Source organism: Suncus etruscus, chromosome 5 (assembly GCF_024139225.1).
Source record: "Suncus etruscus isolate mSunEtr1 chromosome 5, mSunEtr1.pri.cur, whole genome shotgun sequence".
NCBI lineage: Eukaryota > Metazoa > Chordata > Mammalia > Eulipotyphla > Soricidae > Suncus > Suncus etruscus.
Window position 1 is genome coordinate 75,104,277 of NC_064852.1, and position 25,068 is coordinate 75,129,344.

At 35.9% G+C, this 25,068-nt stretch overlaps 1 protein-coding gene across 8 annotated transcripts in view; it reads left to right on the plus strand.

The window, feature by feature from the left end:
* Positions 1-25,068, plus strand: part of PKP4 (plakophilin 4) — a 292,898-nt gene that overhangs the window by 111,280 nt on the left and 156,550 nt on the right. The gene's annotated exons all lie outside the window — the stretch shown is intronic.

A 25,068-nucleotide genomic window follows, 5' to 3' on the forward strand; every position in this document is an offset into this window, starting at 1 on the left:
CAGTCTAGCCAAGTCACATGTCACTGTCAAAATCTTGTATGTGTTAGTGCAGTAGAGTATTTCCACCTCATGTTTTCTGTGCTTAAAGAAATACATTATTGCCAATAGATCTGTTTAGTATTTGACTGTAACCCCCCAAAAAAGTTGTCTTTAATAGCATAAAATTTAGATCATCTTCATGAAGAAAGGGCTGAGAATATGTTTTATATACTGGAGCTCCTGATTTAATCCCCTATACTTAAGGACACCAAAGCACTGCTAGGAGCATCCACAAAGCTTGGAGCAGTGAGTAGCCTTATCATTCACTGCCAAAAGTGTCATTAATATAAACAAAGAAATTAAACTAGATCATCTAGTTAGGTAACAAAAAGCAAATACATTTCTTACTTATGTCTACATTTTCTGGTAATTTGATGGGAATCCTGGGAGCTAGGCTTCCTAATCATACATGTCCTTAGAAGAACTTTTGAATAGCTGATGTTTTTTAGTTTGTTTTCATTCAGAAATATATTTCTGATGTAGAGACACTAGGGTTTGGGGAGGTTTTTTTTTCCCCCCAGAGCTTTGGAATTCTAGAAATTTGAATATAACTTCTCATACTTAATTGAAGCACATATTAGATACATAGAAAGTATCCTGAATTATTTGTTGGGTTAATGACCTAAGAATATAAAAAAGTTCACTACCCCCCTGTAATTTATGCATGGTTTTGACTAAATTAATAATGGTACCATCCCCAACACATGGTTCTTTGGACTGAGCACATGCTTTACTTACAGAATTATCAAATTTAATCTCAGACCCCAGTTGATTCCATGAGCACTGCCAGTGATAACTCTGAGCATCATTGTTTATCTTGCCCCAAAACCCAAGATCAAAAAGTAGAATAGTTAACTTATTAGTTTTCTGTAAATATGCTACCTTGGGCATAGTTAATTTATTTTTTTACCCTTTCAGTAGCCTTGCCTTTTGTTTGCATTAGAAATAACAAAATTTTACCCTTTATTAGCACTTAAAGCCAACTCTGACTTTGAAATTACAATTTCTTTTTTCAGATGAATAACTCATTCACAAATTCTATACTGAGTTAAAATATAGCAGTGTGAAATAATGTTCCTTGTGTATGTGAACTTGAGGCTATTAAATTTGAAATGAGTGACTGCTGAGTTAGTAAGCTTTAATGGATGATAGAATCATTCAACATTGAATTCTCTGCACTGCACTGCCTTTTTCTTTTTTGACAACTTGTGGGAAAAAATATTCAGAGACATACGTCCCCCTCAGCTATAATACTAAAAGTTAGTCCATAACTATACCAAAACAGTCTTTCTTCATGCTAAAGTGTTCTTAATCTCTAAATTGTTTTTGTTACTTTTGCAGAAATGTGTCCAGATGGTCTTACTGCGTCAGTTTATATTTTCTGAATATATTGTTTCCAAAGTGATCAGATCCACTTATACCTCAGTAAAGTAATTTAGCTTATGATTATTTTGTTTTAGCATTCTTAGGAAAAGTCATTTAAACTGTAAAGTACTTTTCAAGTAGTTTAAAGAAAAATCTGAATCTTACTCTCTGGAATCAAAAGTTTTTATGCACTCAAACTTTAATAATATAGGGTTGTACATAGTAAAAACTATGTAGGAAAACTAAAAGAACACATCAAAATTTTACTAAAAAAGTGATTGCTGTACAGTTAAATGTTGATAAATTATTTTGAGCTATAAGAATGAGAATCACAAACTAGAGGACAGTTGTCATTGAACTGAAGTCTCGGCTCTTTTAAAAAAGTTTAATTTAAAAAAATTGAATTCAGATATTGTAATTATACACTAATTTATCTTTTATTTGTAGACATAAATCAAATTCCTATAAAGCAAGGTAATCCACATTAATATGTTTCTTTTTTTTTCATATTTTCTTGAAATAATTCCTAAAGCTCAAGATACGTCAAAGAGCTTTAACATAAGGTGTTTGGGGATAGTTCTTACTTCATCCATATTCATCATTTCTGCATCCTCTTACTGCTTTTGAGATATTTTAATTATAAAGTTAACAAAACAGTTCTTTCATTGGTAAACATATAAATAAAATCATTTTATTTTAAGAAAGTGTAAGATTGTGTTATCTAAATGTGGAATTGACTACTACCTCATTTTTTTCATATACTGCATCATATGAATCATGTTTTCAAGCTGTAACAGTTGAAAGCAGATAAGCTTACATGTGTTTTCCATTGTAATATTTTATCATTTGTTTCTTTACTAAGGTAAATACTTTTTTGTCTATAACTTCAGTTGTTAACATGAAGGTCTTGATTTTTTTTGTGTGTGTGTGGTTTTTGCGTCACACCCAGTAGTGCTCAGGGGTTACTCCTGGCTCCATGCTCAGAAATTGCTCCTGGCAGGCATGGGGGACCATATGGGACGCCGGGATTTGAACCTATGACCTCCTGCATGAAAGGCAAACGCCTTACCTCCATGCTATCTCTCCGGCCCCGAAGATCTTGATTTTTAAAACTTTTTTCAGTTAGCAAAATATAAGGAAATATATTATTTAATTATTGTTAAAAGTTAGTAGTTACTGATGTTTTCATCATTCTTAGCTGATTGTGTAGAATATTTGATAGTCTGTAGGTAAAAATCTAAAACATATTTGTGTATACTCTAGGTAATGACAAGAAGATATTATACTAATTTGATCTGTACAACTGAATGGAAAATGTGTATCTTGCTGTGAAAACATTTATATTATGTTTTTAGGGTTCCCATGTCTTGATAAACTATTATTTCTTCTATTAATAATCTATGAAGACAATCATTGTAATGTTATGAGTTTGAGAGATCTCCTTTAAACCAATAGAGCTGAATTGAGAAGAATGACCTTATGAACCTTTTATGCTAATTCTGTCATCATAAGGACTATTATCCTATTTTGCTCTATTGGACCACCTGCCTTTTAACGCAAATATATTGCTCTTTTTTCCCTTTGTACTACTCCCACCATCACTACTACCAACTGTACAGTCACCAGCATCTCTAACACAACAGCCTACCTCTGCAACTAAGAATGAATGAAAATTATAGAAAATTGTATCATGGTCAGTGGATGTAGGATCCAAGGGTCTCTATGGAATGAAAATGCATTATGAGATCAATAGCTAGCATTTATTATTACCCTGTGCTACACATTGTGCTAAGAACCTTAGGTGTAGGATAATTTATTAAAGATGTGGAGGATTGTTAATTGGGGGTTATAATTTATATTTATAATTTATGTGTGAAGTGGTAAAATCTGTCAATTACTTATATTGATGATCATATGACCATAATTTCTCTTGTTTCATGCATTGTTCTTTTTTCAATATTTTACCATTGGAGGGAAAATGCTGTCAAAATGAACTTTTTTAAGTTCATTTAATAATAAATAAATAATAAATAATAAATAAATTATTTTAGTAAATTGTTGTTAATCTTCAACTCAGCTAAAATGTTTTTTCTTTTTTCTTTTTTTTTTTTTTTTTTATTTTTTTTGGTTTTTGGGCCACACCTGGCGGTGCTCAGGGGCTACTCCTGGCTGTCTGCTCAGAAATAGCTCCTGGCAGGCACGTAGACCATATGGGACACCGGGATTCGAACCAACCACCTTGGTCCTGAATCGGCTGCTTGCAAGGCAAACACCGCTGTGCTATCTCTCCGGGCCCAAAATGTTTTTTCTTAACTGTACCTAAAAACAATGGATTATACAAAGAGTTTTTATTAGAATCTCTTTAGACTTAGAAAGTAGAGCTCAGGAAAGTTGAAGGATTTGCCAAAATAGAGATTTCAAATGGTGAGAATCTAGGATTCATATTTAGACAGATAGTCCAGAAAATAATTAAAATTAATTACTTAGTTAATTAAAACCTATATCCATTTAGTAATTCTTGCAAAACAATACAAATAAAGAAACTTGAATTATTAAAAGTGACTAGAACAAAAGAAACATGCACACAGTTACATGTATTCATCATTTTAGAAGAGTTTTTCTAACAAAATAAAACCCTATTTGCAGCAGTAATCACATTCAGACATCTTCTGTAGAAAAGAATTCTTAGATGGCCCTCTTAGCACAGCAGGCAGCACATCAGTCTCATAATCTTAAGGTCCTGAGAAAAGAATTCTAAGAATTACATAATATAATTGTTTATTTGCTAATTAAAAGAAAAACACTTGACAGAATTCCAGATGGAAAATAATTTATATGTGGGACCAGGAAATAGTGCTATTATTTTGGAATGATGGGAATAAGGGAATTTGATTCCATTTTTCACTTACATCCTGACACTAAAGGATCTCCTAATACTGGCCTGCCATCTCCCAGAATCATCAATGGGCCGATGTCCCCTGCACTGGAGAATGCAAGCAGAAACATATCTTGGGCCTTTGTGCTGAACCAACAGCCTAAGAATTATAGGAACAGATTTCGTGAGCACTGGTTGGGATCTCATTCACCCAAAAATGGTGTATCTGCAAAAGACAGAATCAATTGTTATTGAGCTTTTTTGAAGCACTAATTTATACTAATAGATTTAATTTGTTTAAGAAGAAATGCTCTTCTTAAACAAATATAAACAAATTCTTAAACAAATTTCTTCTTAAAGAAATATACAAGGCACTGACAGAACTTTACAAGAAAAAAACATCTAATCCCATCAAAAAATGGGGAGAAGAAATGAACAGACACTTTGACAAAGAAGAAATACAGATGGCCAAAAGACACATGAAAAAGTGCTCCACATCACTAATCATCAGGGAGATGCAAATCAAAACAACGATGAGATACCACTTCACACCACAGAGAATGGCACACATCACAAAGAATGAGAATAAACAGTGTTGGCGGGGATGTGGGGAGAAAGGAACTCTTATCCACTGCTGGTGGGAATGCCGTCTAGTTCAACCTTTATGGAAAGCGATATGGAGATTCCTCCAAAAACTGGAAATCGAGCTCCCATACGATCCAGCTATACCACTCCTAGGAATATACCCTAGGAACACAAAAATACAATACAAAAACCCCTTCCTTACACCTATATTCATTGCAGCACTATTTACCATAGCAAGACTCTGGAAACAACCAAGATGCCCTTCAACAGACGAATGGCTAAAGAAACTGTGGTACATATACACAATGGAATATTATGCAGCTGTCAGGAGAGATGAAGTCATGAAATTTTCCTATACATGGATGTACACGGAATCTATTATGCTGAGTGAAATAAGTCAGAGAGAGAGAGAAAAACGCAGAATGGTCTCACACATTTATGGGTTTTAAGAAAAATGAAAGACATTCTTGCAATAATAACTTTCAGACACAAAAGCGAAAAGAGCTGGAAGTTCCAGCTCACCTCAGGAAGCTCATCACAAAGAGTGATGAGTTTAGTTGGATAAATAACTACATTTTGAACTGTCCTAATAATGAGAATGTATGAGGGAAATTGAGAACCTGTTTAGAGTACAGGCGGGGGTCGGGTGGGGAGGAGGGAGACTTGGGACATTGGTGATGGGAATGTTGCACTGGTGATGGGTGGTGTAAAAAAAAAAAAAGAAAAAAGAAATAAATATAAGAAGAAATGCTCTTAATCCAAGAATTTCATATTCTCAGCTGAATTATCCTTAATGGGTTGAAAGTTTTAAACATAATCAAACATTGAAAGAGCTTATAAAATGTATTCACTCATATCCTGGTACCCTTTTGATAATTGAAAATGCATTTACTTTAGAGTTTAATCAAATTTAAGACTCAAAATTGAGATATTCATAGAAAAAAGTATCTAGGAGAGCTTATCTTTCTTACCTAACTAACATCCCAAAGAAGAAAGCAAAGACGAATACACTATGAAATTTTGCAATTTTTTATGTATGCTCCTGTTTTAAAGCCCATAAGTTACATACTCTTTTAAATAGTTTAGATAGGTTTTTTTGTTTGTTTGTTTTGGTGATGGTACCTTAGACTACAAACTTTTCTAATTTGTCTTTTAGGTGATATCATACATTGCTTGGGGCATCCTTCTTTTTTTTTTTTTTTTTTGGTTTTTGGGCCACACCCAGCGGTGCTCAGGGGTTACTCCTGGCTGTCTGCTCAGAAATAGCTCCTAACAGGCACGGGGGACCATATGGGACACCGGGATTTGAACCAACCACCTTTGGTCCTGGATCGGCTGCTTGCAAGGCAAACGCCGCTGTGCTATCTCTCTGGGTTCATGGGGCATCCTTCTCACTCAGAGATTATTTCCTGTGTTTTCAGTGATGCCAGTGCTAGAACTCAGGGTGACTGCATGCACAGCATATGCCAAACATTTGAACCATCTCCCCAGATCATTCTGATTCATTTCTGAATATAAGCTACTTCTATGCTGTGCTGTAGATACTCCAGAGAATCCCTATTCAAAGCAGAATTTAAATTGGGAATTTGATACCATTTTTCACTATTTTATACTTACCATGTTCTGTAGTCTGGACCCTTAATTTGAATGACCCAATCATGGTCTGTTAGATTATTAAATTTACATAAAAAAGGAAAATAAATTTGCAGTTAAATCTAGAAATATTCTTATATATGTAACCATTTTTGTATGACCTCTGAGCACTGTTTTAATTGTACTTAAAATATCAGTGTTAAACTATATAGTCTTATTTGTGTTAAGTATGTAAACATATATTACCTATTAAACAAAATAATTATAATCTGTGCAACACAATTAAAAATAAGAACAAATATTGTAAAAGGGTGTTTTTATATTAATAGTTGACAAAAGGAGAAATCTAAGTACACAGGAGTATATGAAATAATGTTTGTGCTTCATAGAGATACAAATTAAAAGGAATATATTTGCTTATAATGTGAGTGTAGCAATGTTGATAATTTCATGCACTATTGATAACAGTAAATTGGCACAGCTATTTTTGAAAGTACTTTAATGATCTATAGTAGAAGCCTTAAAAGTACTTTCATCCTTGGTACAGTAATTCCAGTTCTACAGATATAATCTAAGGAAATGTATTTAGCACAGCACAGCAATATTAATAACAGTGATGTTTCTAATACCTAAAATTTGACAATAATGTGATTTCCTCTATAAACATGTGAAGTATGCAATAGTACATGTATTTTATGGGACTTAAAATAGCCATTAAAAACATTTTAAAGGAAAAAAATCATTTTAAAAGTATTTCTCATGATCTTGAACTATGAGGAAATAAAAAAGATTCAGTGAAAATTAAAAGTTACTCTTGGATAGAAAAATATATATAAATGAACATTATTATCGAAAAAAGTATAAAATTTCTTAGTAAGGTAGGAATAGGTGGGCCTGTTTTAGTTTAGAGTAGGGTAGCCATAATCAATATGATTTATAATTTTTGGAGTTTCTGGGATTTAATCATCTATATGTAGTTGTCATCACCTTTAAAATATTTTTTGTTTTGTTTTTGGGCCACACCCAGCGTTGCTCAGGGGTTACTCCTGGCTGTCTGCTCAGAAATAGCTCCTGGCAGGCACAGAGGACCATGTGGGACACTGGGATTCGAACCAACGACCTTTGGTCCTGGATCGGCTGCTTGCAACGCAAATGCCGCCATGCTATCTCTCCGGGCCCTAAAATATTTTTTTTAATGAGCTCTTATGTGAAATCTAATGCAACATAGTAAGGGAACACTAAATGGCCAGTCATTGAAACTGGAGATTTTGTCTACCAAATAGCACTTATATGTCCAGGATGTTACTAGGTGGTTCATGCTGGAGAGAAGTAGGCACACTGGTGATAGGTGGAATGTTGTACATGCATGAAATAAATAGGATTGTAAATTCTAGTATCTCAATAAAAATGTTTTTAAAATATCATAGACTAAGCATGAAAATATTTAAGTTCCAAGACTTGGAAACTTTTGTTAGCTGAGTAAGAGCTGAAATGGAAAATTTAGCCTAAGTCTGATAGTAGAAAAAAAAATATTATTGCACTGTAGTTAAGAACAAAAGTTTCCATCCCCTCCTTGACTGTAACTTGTGACCTTTTATTTATTTATTGAGCCTCTTGTGTCATCACCTGTAAAATGAGCACATTGGATCCAATCTTAATAAAGATAGGAAGTACCCATTAAAGATTCAGTACACTTACTCTTGAAATGATATGGAAGAGGTGTGGAAGCAGCATGTTTTGATATATGGCCTTTTCGGAGGTATTGTATAGAGACAGAAATACTCAGAAATAGCCCATGCAGAGGCTTTTATGACATCATGTTAATGAAGCTGGTGAAGGGAGTCTCTAAATTGGGGATTGTGCTCTTTTAGAGTTATTTTCTAAACCTAATTCTGCAGATTTCTTTTCAGACTATGTTCCTAAATTTCATTAAGTTCCTCAGATAAATCTTTACCAGTTGTCTTGGAGAAGATTTTACAAGTATCACTAAATAAGAGTAGGGAGAACTAAAAAATATATATGTATATATGTATATATATATACACACCCTATTGTGTATTTGTGTCCACAGCCATAGTATTACTGGTAAAGTGTTTGCTTTGCACTCAGCCAATACAGATTCTATACCTGCACTTCATAAGCCTAAATGTTTCCTGAGCATAGAGCCAGGAGTAAAACCTGATTACTGCTGGGTGGTATCAAATACAAAGCTATTTAGGGGATTACTTCCCTTCAGGTTTGACTCTACAAACTGCTTTCCATTATATTTAAGAGACTAAGAATAGAATCTGGTTCTAAGACGTCTTTGTAGGTGTTAAGATATTTTTATGTTGAAAAATGAGATTTTTAAAAATGGATGTTTCTTTTTAAAGCTCAGTGGTGGACCTTGCCATAATGAGGGTCACAACACTTTGAATCTTTTACTGAAGGAGAGACATCAGTCCATCTGACCGAACAGACCAAACTGAAAATAATGTTATTCTCTTCTTTTTTTCCTTTTGAAGAGGAAGAGGGACATTTATGCTGAGGTGACTATATTTTATCACTTTTAAGTGCTTCCAGCACTATATCGTTGAAAATAGATATAGTGAACAAGTCATGTCTAAGCCTGAAGAAGTCAAGTGTTGTCACTTCTATAACAGTGTAGACAGATCCCTAATCAATTCTTGCTTTTCCACAACTTGGATGTAATCCAAAGCAATCATTCTAACTGATTTATTTGAGGTGATGGCACTTACACTATATATATATATGTAGCAACTATTTTCTTATAACTATTTCCATAACTATTAACACTTACAGAGAAGGGTTAATATAATAATTAATACTGGCTTCATTGACAGGAACTATGGAACCTTTTATACAGTTCTTCTATCAGAAAAAGTGTGCCCTAGCTTCAAGACCTTTTAGACCACATTGACATGAAATGTACAATAAATGGAGTAGGTTGACCTCAAAATACTGCAATGAGCAGGATCACATTTGCTGCTTGTTCTGTGATTGATTTTTGTTTTTGTTTTTTTGTTTTTGACACTCAGGGGTTTCTCCTGGCTCTATGCTCAGAAATCACTCCTGGCAGACAGGGGGCACCATATGGGATGCTGGGATTCGAACCACCATCTGTCCTGGATCAGAGGCATGGCATGCAAGGCAAACACCCTACCGCTGTGCTATCTCTCCAGCCCGGATTTTTCAGGCTGGCTCGGGGGACCGTGTGGGATGCCGGGGATTGAACCTGGGTCTGTCCCTGGTCAGCAGCATGCAAGGCAAATGCCCTACCACTGTATTATTTCTCCCACCCCTTTGGGGTTTCTTAAGTTCATGTGCTGATGGTGATCAGCCAATCAGAGTCCTCACAGTCAGCTCCTGTGTAGGAGGCAGAGCTCTCCTGGTCTCACTTAGCCTCCTGTGTCCTGAGGACATCACTGTACTAGACATAGTTTTATTTCAGTGAAGTATGATAGTAAAAGAAGTTTTCTTCAAGAAATAGGAGAGAGAAAGGGACAGGAGGGAGGGAGAGAGGATGGGATAGAGAGGTGTTCACAAAATAGCACAATCTTCTGAGGGGAGAGAGCTTCTCAAGTTGAGATGCAGGCCTGGTCCAGGGTGGAAAATGAGTCCATAGCTGATATTTTCTAACATATACTCTCATTTTTATTTGTAGTAGCAAACTGATCATTCTGGCTCATCATTGAACACTGACAGTTTCACTGTAATTGTTTGAAATAATACATTAATTAGTCTCAACATCTGTTATTCTCCAAAAATGAATGTGTTGATGTCAAGTTGACCTGGGTTCAAATCGAGACACCACAAATAATCCAGGTACTGAGCAAACCCAGTAACTTCTCATAATCTATTTCTTCCAAAGTAAAATTTCAACAATAATTACCAATTTGTGGGTCACATTTAAAGTGCTAATGAAGTGCTTGGTTTTCATACGACCTGGTCCCTATTTCTAAGCTGGACTCTCAGGTATTTCATGAATATTGAAGTTTTCTCTGGAGTTTTCAGTAATACAGCTGGCATTCAAATCTAATCACCCCTGAAATTGCTGTAGCAAAATGAAACCACCCAGCCGGTGTGAAATATTATTTATCTTGTTGCTCTTTATTTCCTGCAGAGCATTGCATTTATTTTCCATCTTCATCTACCAGAAGTACTTAATTCCCAACTTTCCAACTTTGCTCAGCGAGTTGAGAAAATTCCTCCCCCACCCCCTATTTTTCCTGTTAGAACCTGCCTGAGGACTCTTCCTTACCTAAATGCATTTAAACACTCTACAATCTAAAAGGAAAATAAGGTGATTATTCTGTAAGAGCTCTCTGTTGGATCGAAGAAGCCTTATGTTGTTCTGAGAATATGAGCCATGGCTGGGCAGAAGCAGTAGGTTCTGACTCACAGTGCCAGGTGATATGCTCAAGCAGTCTGGCTTGCTCTAGGTACTAAAACCATCAGACAGAGTTGGATAATGTTCTGTTTGGAAACTGTAACAGTTTCCAAAGCATGACATTGAGTCAAATCTATTTATCTACTTAAGTAAGTTTATAAAAAAGGAATTATTTTTCAAAACTTTTAACCATTTTTAATTTTTTTAACATTAATCCCAGGTGCACCATAAAACATGTTTTTAGCCTTTATCCTCCCCCCTGTAAGCTTTGAGCAGAATTTTTGTCAAACAGAAAGCAAAAATTAAGCCATAAGATATTACACATATAATGAATACTACATCCTGGCTCCATATCAGAACCATAGGTTGTTTTCTCATCGATTGTTAAGGAATAGCACCCTGTAAGGTGCCACTGTTTTGCTTGTTTGTATTGGGTTTTTGGGCCACACCCAGCAGTGCTCAAGGGTTTGAATCTAGGTTGGCTGCATGCAAGACAAATGCCCTACCTGCTGTGCTATCCCACATGTGGCACTTAAAAATAAGGTTGTTTAATCACATCACCATGAGATACACATTTGCAAACTCGTTCATGATGGAGTTTCAGTCATACAATGTAAAACCCCTTCACCAGTGCACATTTCAGATTTACCAGTGTTCCTGGTTTTCCTCTCATCCACCCTTCTACCTACCCCCTGCCTACCTCCATGGCAGACCTCTCTCTCTCTCTCTCTCTCTCTCTCTCTCTCTCTCTCTCTCTCTCTCTCTCTCTCTCTCTCTCTCTCTCTCTCCCTCCCTCCCTCCCTCCCCTCATTCCCCCTTCACTGTGATTTGCAATATTCTTATTTAAGGGGTATTATGCATATCACTTTATATTCCAGTACCCAGTTTTTGTCCAGACTTATCATTTTCTTTTTTGTTTGTTTGTTTGTTTTGTTTTTTTTGGGGGGCGGGGCCACACCCGGCGGTGCTCAGGGGTTACTCCTGGCTGTCTGCTCAGAAATAGCTCCTGGCAGGCACGGGGGACCATATGGGACACCGGGATTTGAACCAACCACCTTTGGTCCTGGATCGGCTGCTTGCAAGGCAAACGCCGCTGTGCTATCTCTCCGGACCCCAGACTTATCATTTTCAACTATCATTGTCATAGTGGTTTCTTCTCTTTCCTAAGTGCACTTTTCTGCTATTTATGAAAAGCTTCCTACCATTTACTGTTCCTCCTAGCCCTTGTCTCTGTTGTCTTTGGATATTACCATACTATTGATAAGGTGACAAATGTTTACTCATTAACAATAAATTATTGGCAGTTTTTAACTATTACCAATATTTGTTTAGTACCAGTGTTATACAGTGTTGTCTAGTGCCAGTGTTTAGTACCTGTGGGGTCTTGGCTTGCAGTTTCACACAAGAAACCAGATAATGTCATGGGAGAAAATTGCCTTTCGGCCAGGGGTTGTAAAGCAGCTTCTTTGATCTTACCTTACTGAACCAGCCAAGCCTCTATTTTTTTTCTGCTGCCTTTTTTTTTCTGCCACTTTTTTTTTAGCCAGAGTTTAACATAAATCACCTGAGGATTAGTGTTGACATAGAAAGGATATTTATGTTAATTAACTCAGAAAAGGTGAAAGTAAAAAGTGATTTTACAGGTATATGACAACAAGTACCTTAGTTTGTATGATTCAGCTTGCTCAAGTTCACATGCCCTATGCCTATGCAGCTTGAATTTAGAAACTGTTCAATTCCTCTCTCAGTCATTTTTGGATTAGAGACTGTCATATGCTAGCCTTCCCAGGTGAATAAAAAAAGAATTGGGCTGGAGTGGTGGTGCAGTGGTAGGGTATTTGCCTTGCATGCAGCTAACCCAGGATGAACCTGAGTTTGATCCCCAGGGTCCCAATATGGTCACCCAAGCCAGGAACGATTTCTGAGTGCACAGCCAGGAGTAAACCCTGAGCATCACTGGGTGGAGCCCCTCCAACCTAATTAATTAATTAATTGAGAATACACTTGCAAAGCTTCCAGATAAAAGTTGAAGCATCTGGGCAGTGAAACAGTCAGCTCTGTCTAATTGTTTTGTTAATTGGGCTTCAGGTCTAATTAGTGCAACAATGAGACATCAAAATATTTCAGTGGCTTAAACAGGATGGAAATATTCCAGAGTTCCCTAAGGCAGCTTTTCATGTGGTTGCCATCTCTAGGTGTGAGCTAGTTCCCAATTTTCATTAGATCCTGTCCAGCCATTGGGATAAAAACCAGGGGTACACACATTGATTCCTTATGTAAAGCATGATCTTGAATCATGTTTCTCATGTAGTTTAATCTAGTTCTAAGGTTCAAGCAACTCCAGAACCTGTGAATAGACTCCAACTGAACAATGTTGAGTTCTGCTCCAGTTTTATTTGAGAGAGTGTAAGTACTCTGGCATCTTAACTTCCCTTCCTTAGTTTGCCTCCTGTGAATTAGTACTTGGCAGGACTAAATTGTATCTAAATGTTAAAATGGTCCCAGAAGTACAGTAATCAATATCATTGTACCAGTTTTTTCATTTCTTGGATGGTAATATTTATATATTTAATATTTATAATAGGAAAGTAATATGGTGACTTCTGTTTGTTTACTTCACATTATTTGAAAATATTTTATTGCCTTAATGAACCAATTTTTAAAATTTTTTAAATTTTATATTGAACTTTAATCTTTTATTGTCTTCTTAAGTAGTAAGATGGGATTTTTTTGATTAATATCTTTACATTTAAACACCTTGATTACAAATATGATTGTAGTTGGGTTTCAGTCATGTAAAGAACACCCCCCTTCACCAATGCAACATTCCCACCACCAATCTCCCAAATCTCCCTCCTCTCCACCACACCCCACCTGTACTCTAGACAGGCTTTCTACTTCCCTCATTCATTCACGTTGTTATGATAGTTCTCAGTGTAGTTATTTCTCTAACTATACTCACTGCTCTTTGTGCTGAGCTTTATGTCATGAGCTGGACAGAGGGATTTTTTAAATCTGAGTCTTGTATTAAACTTTTCTATTGTCATCTCAAAAAATAGTGATGAAAATTGTTAAATATGCCCACTTTGAGTAATTAATATTTCTGAGACAGAGTATTCCACTTGACACCACTGAAATATATAGCCATATACACAAATCCAGAAAAATCTACTGAATTAAAGAAGTCAAAGGCATGTGTGACTCAAGAGAATAAAAGTTCTTAGAAATTTTATTTGTAAAAATTATTTTAATGCATTATAATATTCTATTCTTCAAAACACCATAAGTATAGTTATTTTCTTTTTCAAAATATTATATTTTAGGACCTTTTGCCCTATAATGTTAGGATTATAGTCATTTTCAAATATTTTCAAAGTGGAAGCCTAAATTTGCTTTTATGCACCCTAAGTATTCCCTCATTATTACTTCCAAATTCCCATGTCACAGGCAAAGTTCTGGTTACAGATATGGATGCCACACAGAGGACAATAAAAGTAATGATGAAATTGGTGATTTCTTTTGCACTGATCAGTGAGTGACATCCAAATTGAACATATTTTCAGAGGTTGAAGGTCCTTCATTCTCCTCCAGTCATTTCTGCCACCTGGTATATAAACAACTGTTGTCTGTATATTAACTGTTTTCATGATCATTTCCTATCAGGGCATTCTGTTGAGAAAGAACACACTTTTTGTAAGTGGAAACATGGTCTGGTAGCAGTTAATTGACAATTAAGAAAGCTGGAACTTATTGAATGAATGAAGCTCTACTGTCCAGTCACAACCTTCTCCCCTTAAAAGCTTGTTATTCCAGTGGACCGGAGTCTATCCTTTGCACAGGAATGTTCAGTGCAGTTGGACAAGAGAGCCAGCATTTGTAACCTTGAATCCAAAGAGCAAAGAGTTGGAAGGGGAAACTTGAGCAATTCTTATTTGTTTTGTTCCCTCAGGAAAAAATAAGCCTTTCAGTGAGTCTCCTTTCGAGGGTGTGGTTTCCTCAGCTGGCATGCTCTCACTGCAATCCCCACCTTGCTTTTCTACTTCTTCAACAGCTGCTTTCCTGTACCAACTTCTTCAACTTTGTCCTTTTCATGCTTCCCACAAACCCACCCACTAGCACCTATGTCTGCTACTGTTTATCCAAAGAGCGATGTGGAGTAGAACTTAAAAACTGTATGGTATAGGGAATTTTTGTTTGTTTTTAAATTATAAAATACAAGAGGGTGGTAAGAGCCCTTAAACACTACTGGACAATTAATAAGACTCCTGACTATAATGCTTTTGTGGCATTAAAGCACAAAGGGTGTGAGTTGTAAGTGAATGCAGAAATTAGAAATTTCCTAATAAACTCTTCATTTAGTCAATTCTTATCTAAGCTTGCTTTCATTATATTCATGAATGATGATTGCTATTCATTAATATATATGCAATTTACCACATATGGTCATACTTTGTTGAAATCTGGTGCTATATTTTTTTTTCTATCTGCAAAATGTTGACTAATGTTACAAGTACATGTCATGGTTCTTTAAAATCTTTTAAAGTATAATTTCTACATAAACGCTAGCAGTTGTTTTCTTCATGCAATATCTCAATTTCTCTTGCATATAGTTTCTCTCCCAATCAATTCAGAAAGGCTTTCTAAATAATCACTGACAGCATTTCAAAATTAGAAAAATGTGTTTAAGGTAGCTACTGGATTATTTTTGTCTGTAGTCTTGAAGAAAAGAGACTAAATTTAGGTTAAATTGTTATCTGCTAAGTCATTTATAACTTAGAATACCTTTTGACATTTGGATACTACTCATCAAACTTCAAATTATCTATCAGATTAGTTTTTAAATGTCTATTGAATTTATGTCACTTTTTTTGAGATTTATTCGAACTGCATTTTAAGTAGAGTTCTCTAATATCCTCTAAGTGATTTGAAGAAAAGGAAATAAGAAATAGTTTCTCAAATAGAAATCGTTTTTGATTCCTTTAAAACTGCTTCTTGTCACGGTTGTCAGAAATTGCAAATAAGAAATAACTAAGTAAAGAAGGCTATGTGGAAAAACAGGCACTGCATATTTTAAATCCAATGCTTCTACAGTCTTTCTTTTTAAAGCATTCTCAACTAATTGGGAATTTGGTAGACCTCATCTACTGCAACAAAAAAATAACTTCTCTTTGTTGCAAGAAACATCACAAAGCAGGAGCCAAAAGTGAGATTCAGTTTCAACTTAATTTTCTTTTCTGAGATTTAAGAGTTTCTTTTTCAGGCAGTTTAGATTCATGAATAGAAGATAAGAATTGAAAAACAGCATAGGGAGCATTGAGGTGAACAGAGGTAATTTAGGAAGAATTATTTACAAATTGATAATACAAAATTAAACTTGGAACATATGAATAAATGAATGAAATATCAAGGTTCACATGGTAAAACATTGAGAGATGAGTTGGAAGCACAGATCACAAGGCTAGCATTAAGTTAGTGTCTTATAAAGTCCATCATCTCACTGAACACTGGGAAATATCTTGCAATTTTTGAAGTTAATATTTTGCAGTTTCTGAAGTTTCAATCACTTAGCTTATTATCAAGCAACTTTTCTGAGTATTAATCAGAAATGAATGAAAGTTGATTTTATCCACACAAAAACTTGTAATAAATATAGATAGCACAGTTATTTATAAATCTCCCATACATAACATTTTTATTACTAATACTTTTAGATTAAAAATAACTGAGTGTCAACTAGTAGGTGAATCCTGCTGCTCAACAGGAGATGAAATAACCACTGAAAGTGTTAAAGAGGGCATACAAAGAAATACATAATTTTGTAATTTGGGGGTGGTGTAGGGTTTATACCCAGCAGTGCTCCTGGCTCTGTGCTCAGAAGTCCCTTTGGCCAGACTCAGGGAACCATATGAGATGCCTGGAAATGAACTGGAGTCCATCCAGGGTTGGCACATGCAAGACAATCGCCCTACCACTGTGCTTTCAAAGAATTTATATGCTTCCCTATCAGGGAATCGAATCCCAGACTCCAATATGACAGGCAGGAACACTCAACTCTATACTAACGAGGACAGCATAATTTTTTAATTTTGCACAATTATAAAACCACTGAAATTCTCCTATTAGTATATTAGTAAACATATTTCATGGTTTCCAAAATTTAGGGGAAGCAAGAGTATTGCCAAGGGTTTAAGCTTTGAGGTGGGGGTAAGATTCTAAATATTCTACTTGTGCTACATTGTTACTCATTTTACATAAAAATTACCAAAGGACACCATTGAAATGTGTGCTTTATGATATAGCAACATTTACTGCTTGTATTATAATTATTTTTATTTTCAGTATCCTGGCTTACAGTTGTGTTAATATTGTTTTATGCCTATGATGCTGCTGCACCATGCCCTCTTTCACTCTCTTGAGACCCTTCTCCCTGCCCCATCTTTCACCAATACAGTATTCATTGTTCTTGATACTATCACAGGAATGCAGTTTTTTCACCTGCAGCAAGTAGGTTAGTACTGGAAACCCAATAAATATTTTTTTAATAAATACATAAGTGAAATCTAGAAAATAGCTGATACCTATTAGCCTTGGAGTAGAATAAAGCTCCTTCAAGTTTGTTCATCAACTCTGAAGGGTAAAGTTCAAACCTGTGCTGAGGCTGTGTGAAGCTCTTGGATATAAATTTTTTGTTTTAGATTTGTTTACCCTAGCATTTATTTTTTTCTATTTGAGAGGAATGTATGCAATGTAATCCACTACAGCTGGAATTGTAGATAAAGTCTTTGGCTGGCAGACTAGGATTTAGATGATTAACTGTCTCTAGAGTACTTTATATAGGAAATGATTGTATTAAAATAACGTGTGGAGCCTGTTGATATTTTTAATCAAATCAAGTCTATCAACTCTAACTCATCGTTTTAAGGACCAGGATTATGGAAATTGCATCTTATACTTCCAGAGTATTTTCAAATTCAAGCAATTGCATTTACCTATGAAGAGACAGAATTGGTGGGTAAATTCAACTTTAACCCCATTAAAAGAAAGTGGACTATTTTTGACTCCTCAATCTTAATGCTAAAGAAATTAGGTTATATAACTTCATCATCAGGTTTTCAGTGTTAACCAGACAGTGTTTGCAGAGGAAATTCTTATTTTACATTTTCTAACTAATAATGTCTGTATATATTATTCCTTCTAATATTTTAAATTTTTCTGAATTGGGGTAACTCCACCAATATCCTGTAAGGCATGAATTCTTTGATAGAATATGCTCCTCTCACCACCAGATTAAGTCTTCCCCATCATTTACTGTTCATCACTGTTGAGTCTGACCATAGGCAGATGCAATTGTCCATTGGATTCATTTTTTCCCCAGAGTGTATTCTCTTGTTGATGAAGTAGTATTTTTATATGCTCTTATATAAATTTCAATTTATATAATAAATTATTATCATCATTAGTCAATTAGATCATCATTAGATTATTTTTTTTACCCATATAATTTATGGTTTATTTTCTTACTATAAGCAACTCACACGCTGGGTTTTATAGGCATTTTGCACTAGTAGAAAGGTTAATCCAGCGGAGGCATCCCTATGTTGTTAATAAAAGCATTCCTATAGCATTGCTGGGTCCTTGAAGAAAACTGAAAAATCAATCCCATCCGTTTATTTATCTACATTTTTCTTTTTTGTTTTGTTTTGTTTTTGTTTTTTTTTTTGGTTTTTGGTTTTTGGTTTTTTGGCCATACCCGGCGATGCTCAGGGGTTACTCCTGGCTGTCTGCTCAGAAATAGCTCCTGGCAGGCATGGGGGACCATATGGGACACCGGGATTCGAACCAACCACCTTTGGTCCTGGATCAGCTGCTTGCAAGGCAGACGCCGCTGTGCTATCTCTCCGGGCCCCTTATCTATATTTTTATATGTGTTGTTCATTATTAATAATCAATGCTTAAGTGAAATGTTTAGATCAAATGTGGTATTTAGCAGATAGGACTGTTTCCTCCTAGGAGAGGATCATCTACAGTTGTCCTAACAGATAGAGTGTAGTTGATAGATACTTTTACTCAGAATCATTCAGTGTATCTGCTTGTGAAGCTGGTGACCTAAATTGATTGAAGGGGAGGGGAGTAAGGTGAGGGAATCGCCTTCTGGCAATCACCATAGTAATCATACTTTTAAGCAAGAACTACTAATGGATACAAAAAGTAGGAGGTAAAGAAATGACAACAGAATTTTGGGGATGGAGCAATAGCACAGTGGGTAGGGCATTTGCCTTGCATGCAATTGACCCAGGACAGACTTGGGTTTCATCCCCAGCATCTCATGTGGTCCCCTGAACCTGCCAAAAGTAATTTCTGAGTGCAGAGCCAGGAGTAACCACCGAGTGTCATTGGGTATGACTCCCCCCCCAAAAAAAGAATATTCACACAGTTTATTCACATATTCTCCAAGTATTTCTTTGTAATTACTAGCTACAAAAACTGGCACAAATTGGCATTAAGTGACTTGACATTAATAGTAGTAATTAACTGCTGTTAATGAATTTACATCATAACTTCTACTACCTATTCACATAGTATAGTGAATTTTGTATTGTATTTTGTATTGTATAGTATATCTGAATAGTGACTTCCAAGGTGGAATAAGAACTATGATTTTCCTTCATACAATGGTTTGTGATATTTTAACAACTCTTTGACTGGTGTGTTTGTGCACCTTTCCAATATATAGAGAGACACCTACCTTTTACTTTAGCTAAATCATTTGCCTAATTATTTCCCACTCTAGAAATAACTGATTTTTTTTTTTTTTTGGCTTTTTTGAGGTCACACCTGGTGACGCTCAGGGTGGCTATGCACTCAGAAATGGCTCTGGCTGGGCGGGCCATCTGGGACTCTGGGGGATCGAATTCATCCTAGGTTAGCGCATGCAAGGCAATCATTGTACCGCTTGTGCCACCACTCCACCCCCCGACTGTCTGAAATTTTGAGCAGTACTTTTTCTGTGCCCGTAGATAATTGTGTGTCCTGCTGGGAAGTTTCTAGGACTGTACTTCAATTATTCCTTACTCCATTATGCAATATGTAGATACCTACAGGGGATCTGAGAATTCAGCTCAACTTAAATACTGATGCCCAACATATTCCATCAGCTCAAGAGCCAGTCTGCCAAGAACACCCTCCACTTCAGAAATCAGCTGATTGTGCTAAGCAAGCCTTGCTTCTGACACCAATCATAGAACAGATGGTCCCAGGTCACCCGCCTTGGATTTTATTCCTTTGAACACATAACTCAAGAAACCAGTTTACTCACTACATTACTGAATTATCACAAAGGCAATAAAAAAAGATGTGAATTCACATCCAGAGGGAAGAAAGGGAGAGAGAGATATAAAGGGCCAGGATTTTGTGCACTGTCTTGGCCTACCACTCTCCCCCAAATATCTGTGTGTTTGCCAGCCCAGAAGCTATTTTGGGGGACCCTTCATTACATAGGCATGGTTGACCAAATCACTGTGCATTGGTGACTAAATTTCAACTTTAGACTCTACCCTCAGGAAAATTTGGCGTTGAACTCAATATCCTACCTTTATTCACATTGGTTTTCTGCTCTTGTTCTGAAACCCACCAAAAGTTACCCTCATAAAAACATAGTAAAAGATACAACACTTATGAAAGAGTGACATTTAAATGATGACATCAACACATTTCCTACAAATTACATTATTTCCCAGATAGAGCCCTTGGAAGAAATAGACCCTCTAAATATATAGATCTATAGAGGATTTGTTAGGATTAATTGGTTGCTCCATATGTTTGACTCTAAGACTTTTATGTCTCTTGGGATATATTGGTCTTCGACAGTCCTTGATTTATTTCCTTGATGAACTTAGTCTGCAAATATCAAGTGTTTTTCAGGACTCAAGTACTATTCTCTGCCCACTGTGGGTGACCTATTGACAGTATCAATAGAGATTTAATTTTATGTGTTTAAATAACACATTTTAGTCTCTTTCAAAATAGTTTCAAACAGACAAATTGAAACAAAAAACAGGCAACTTTTCTTCATGTTTATTATGTTAATGATTGAAGAAAAAGATATTGATTTGACTACATAGTCCAATATTTTTATTTCTCATGCTGACCAATTTGGAAAGGGTCATTAATACTCTCTTATCCACATTTTTATATTTATTAACAAAGATTAAAAAATAGCTTTATTGATTTAATGGCAATGAAGGTTTGGTGACTTCCTCTGATAAAACACTTTAATTTTCCTTTTAAAAATAATATGAATTTGGGACCAACGCAATAGTGCAATGGATAAAGAATGTGTCTGATTAGGGTTGATTCCCAGTACCCCAAAGGGTCCCCTGATCTGCTACCTAGAATGAGCCCTGAGCTTAGAGCCAGGAATAAGCCCTGAGCATGTTGCACATAGCCCAAAAGCCAAATATAATATTACATATGTAATATGTTATATATAAGCTAAGTTATGTTAATATTTATTATTGATGTGATTGTGGCTTACATCTTAATGTAAATGAGATAATGATATTCCTAAAATTCTAAGACCAGCATTTGTAGGTCATATCATAATTCATAATTTGCCAACAAGAATATGGAATTGTGTGAACATTTTAAAAGAAACTCATTGAGGTATTGCTCACATACCTTTTAGTATATAGTTTTGTGATTCAATGAAGAAATACAGTCAGAACCACAATCGCAATAGAAAACATGGGATAGAGATGTAAATCTTACCTGTTTTAAAAATGGACTATATGCCACTATAATTCTGCATGTCTGCAGGTGGGTTGGCAGCTTGGGATCTTTTAAATATAAGAACCTTTTGATTTGATGGACTCAGAGTTTGCTTAGACCCAGCGGAGAATTTCAGGCACTCTGGTGAAAAAAAATACTGTTCAAACTGCTCACCATTAAAATGATGGATTTTTAAGTTTATGCAGGATTGGTCATTTGTCTTTGGAAGTATTCAACATTTGCTGCTACATGTTAGAGTTGATTCACAAAATGAGCACTTTAAGGGAAAGCTTATAAACTTGTAGACAGGTAATGGACACCCTACAGGGAGCTTTTTTTTTTTTAGAACAGAATTTTAGTTGTCAACCCCAGATCCAGTTCCTGGCACCCATAGCCTAGAGGTCCCCTGAGCACTGCTAGGAGTTATTCCTGAGTACAGGGCTAGGAATATATCCACACACAAACACACACAGAGTTTACAAATACAGTTACCTGGTTGTGATTAATTAATTCATTACTATTAAGTATTAATGTTGTTTCTTGAGTGTAGCTGGGTTTGCCTGTTAGTCTTAAGTGGAAAAAACAGTTTCATTTCTTTGTGTTATAATTCCCATCAGGCTTGTGGTCTTTGGGTCAGCTTTACCAAGGCAATTAAAGCTTTTAACAAGGGCACAGTTTTCAGCCATTCAGCCAAATAAGCTATTTGCTTCCCAAACTGTTTGCTTCTAGGTTATTAGTGAAGAAGCATTCATTTATTTAGTTCCCCCAAGCTTTTCTGAATCATCCTTCGTTTGCTGTAGCAGCAACTGCAAATGGAGAAACCAGTTTCTTAGCCTTGAACCACTCCCGGAATAATTGATCAGATTAGCGGGGAAGGATTTCTTTACTCACACCTCCTTAATCAGTGTTCTCCCTTATTCTGTTTGATCCTTTATCCCAAAGAGTCCAAAGTATGCTGAACAGAACCATGTTTTAAAGGAAACACTTAACCACTTTTCTATACTAACTTTTATGGGCAAAAAGTACTTACTTTCCAAAGAGTAGTTTCCTGGAAGCTGGAAAGATGCTTGTTTTGTAAACATATGACCCAGGTTTAATCTCTGGAATCCTATCTACACCACCACCCTCAAACTACCAGAAGTAATTCTTCAATGCAGAGTAAAGAGTAATTCCTGAATCAGAGTTTAGAGGAATCCCTGGAAATCACTCGTGTGGTCCCAAAACAAACAAATACAAAGTGTAGTTTTCTAGGTTGGAGATATAGTTTGTGGTGTTTTCCTTGACTTGATAGACTCCATCTTGATCCCTGTCACTTATATAGTCACCTAAGTATGGGCATGAATAAACCCTGAACACTGCTAGATGTGATCCAGATCCCCTCCTTCAAAAAATACTTTTAAATAAGGAATGTTCTAAAGTAAAGGCACACCTGTTCCTAAAATCTTGAATCTCTTAAAAAAAATCTTGGCAACTTTTTGTATTTATTCATTTATTAGCCTTACTCTACTTTGTCATACTGTCTACCTCATTTTAAAATTGTTAAGTTAATTACATGCACTGTAATTGACATGCCTCTGTCAATGAATATTTGCCAGCTTGTACTTAAACTCAGTCAAGTGAAACTAATTTCAAACTTCTGACCTAAGTCTGAGTGAGATAATATACTTAATGTTGTTTAAAGCCACTAAATTTGTTACTGTAGTTATAGGACCAGTGCAGAGGGAGAGGATCGCTGTCACAAATAAGTAAAGCTTAAATAATAGGTCAAAGCTAAAAGAACTTTGTGATGCAAAAGCTTCAGTTGTCTTTTAAATAGACTGCTTCCATCTGATGAGGACTTAGAAGGGAATGGGTAACATATTATTGGAAACTTGAGAAAAAGTATTTCTTATAATGCACTAGGGAAAAACTTAGTTAATTTGCTTCCAACAGTTCTTTGGGAAGCACATAAAAAATACAGAAAGCTTGAACTTATTGTTCAGAACGTGTTCTTGAGTACAGGGACAGTTGTACTAGATAGGGTGCTTGCCTGTGGTCAACCTAGGTTCAATTTCCATCATCCCATATGGTCCATTGAGCACTACCAAGATTATTTCTGATTGCAGAACTAGGAGCAAGCCCTAAACATTGCTTGATGTGAAAACACCCAAACACACCCCACTCCCCACCCACCTACGCATGCTCTGGAGAGAAGCCTATAGATATAATGGGACCATATATTACAGACCATGAGTCTATAACTCATGGAATTTTCTTGGCAGAAAACAAAAATGGAGATGATATGATCCATGGACAACTTGTGGAAGACACTCTGGTTTAATGGTATGAATTCACAGGAGACCCAAAAGGTTTTGAATATTATATCAACAGAAATATTGTCAGCTTGAATTGAAAGTAATCGAGATAGAATACAGGCTTCTAAAACCATTCAAGTACAAATGTAAGCTCTCTTTCAGAATGAGAAAGTGACTCCATAAGTATAACCTTATGCTACAGAGTATTAGTCCCAGTCCTTGACATTTTGCTCTACTTAAGCTTTAAAATTTTCTTTTAGAATGAGAATATTATCATTTTCAACTCAGCCTCATCTACCTTCTTATTTAGTAAGCTTATATTTCATATAGATTAACAAGTAAAAATACATTTTTGCTTCTGGATCAATCATACATACTCTCATCCTTATTTACCATATTTAAGTGAAGAAATTGGAATCATTGATCTCATGGTGGGACTTACATGAGCTGAGACTTAGTTCTTCAAATTGATGCTGTAATAATGGAAACTGGGGACATGGTGGGATGTGGTATATGTATTTTACATGCGGAATAAATACAAATAGTAGAGGCTAAAGAATGAACAATGTTGTTGATATAATCATACTGTTCTGCCTTTCTTTTCACTCTTCCTAACCCTGCTTCAAATATCAGGTCCTTATTGCTAGAATTTACATATTTATATATATACTCTGCTTGAAAAAGGACTTTTGAACATGTAAGTAAAGTTCGTGATATAAGAAATTTTCTTGTGGGCCCGGAGAGATAGCACAGTGCGTTTGCCTTGCAAGCAGCCAATCCAGGACCAAAGGTGGTTGGTTCGAATCCCGGTGTCCCATATGGTCCCCCGTGCCTGCCAGGAGCTATTTCTGAGCAGACAGCCAGGAGTAACCCCTGAGCACCGCCGGGTGTGGCCCAAAAACCAAAAAAAAAAAAAAAAAAGAAATTTTCTTGAACTAACTGCTATCACAGATATCCTTATATGAGAGAGGCTAGTACATTCTTTGCATACAAACAGTTGCGGTGTGATCTCCATTACTGAATGATCAGGTATCTGCAGGTGCAATTCTGGAGGCCACCCCTATTGCCATCAGAGGGACACAGGTAATCACCAGGACCCAAGTAGCACTACACCCTTGTACTTAAGGAACTATTGTCCTGGTGGTCAAGAAACACTAGGA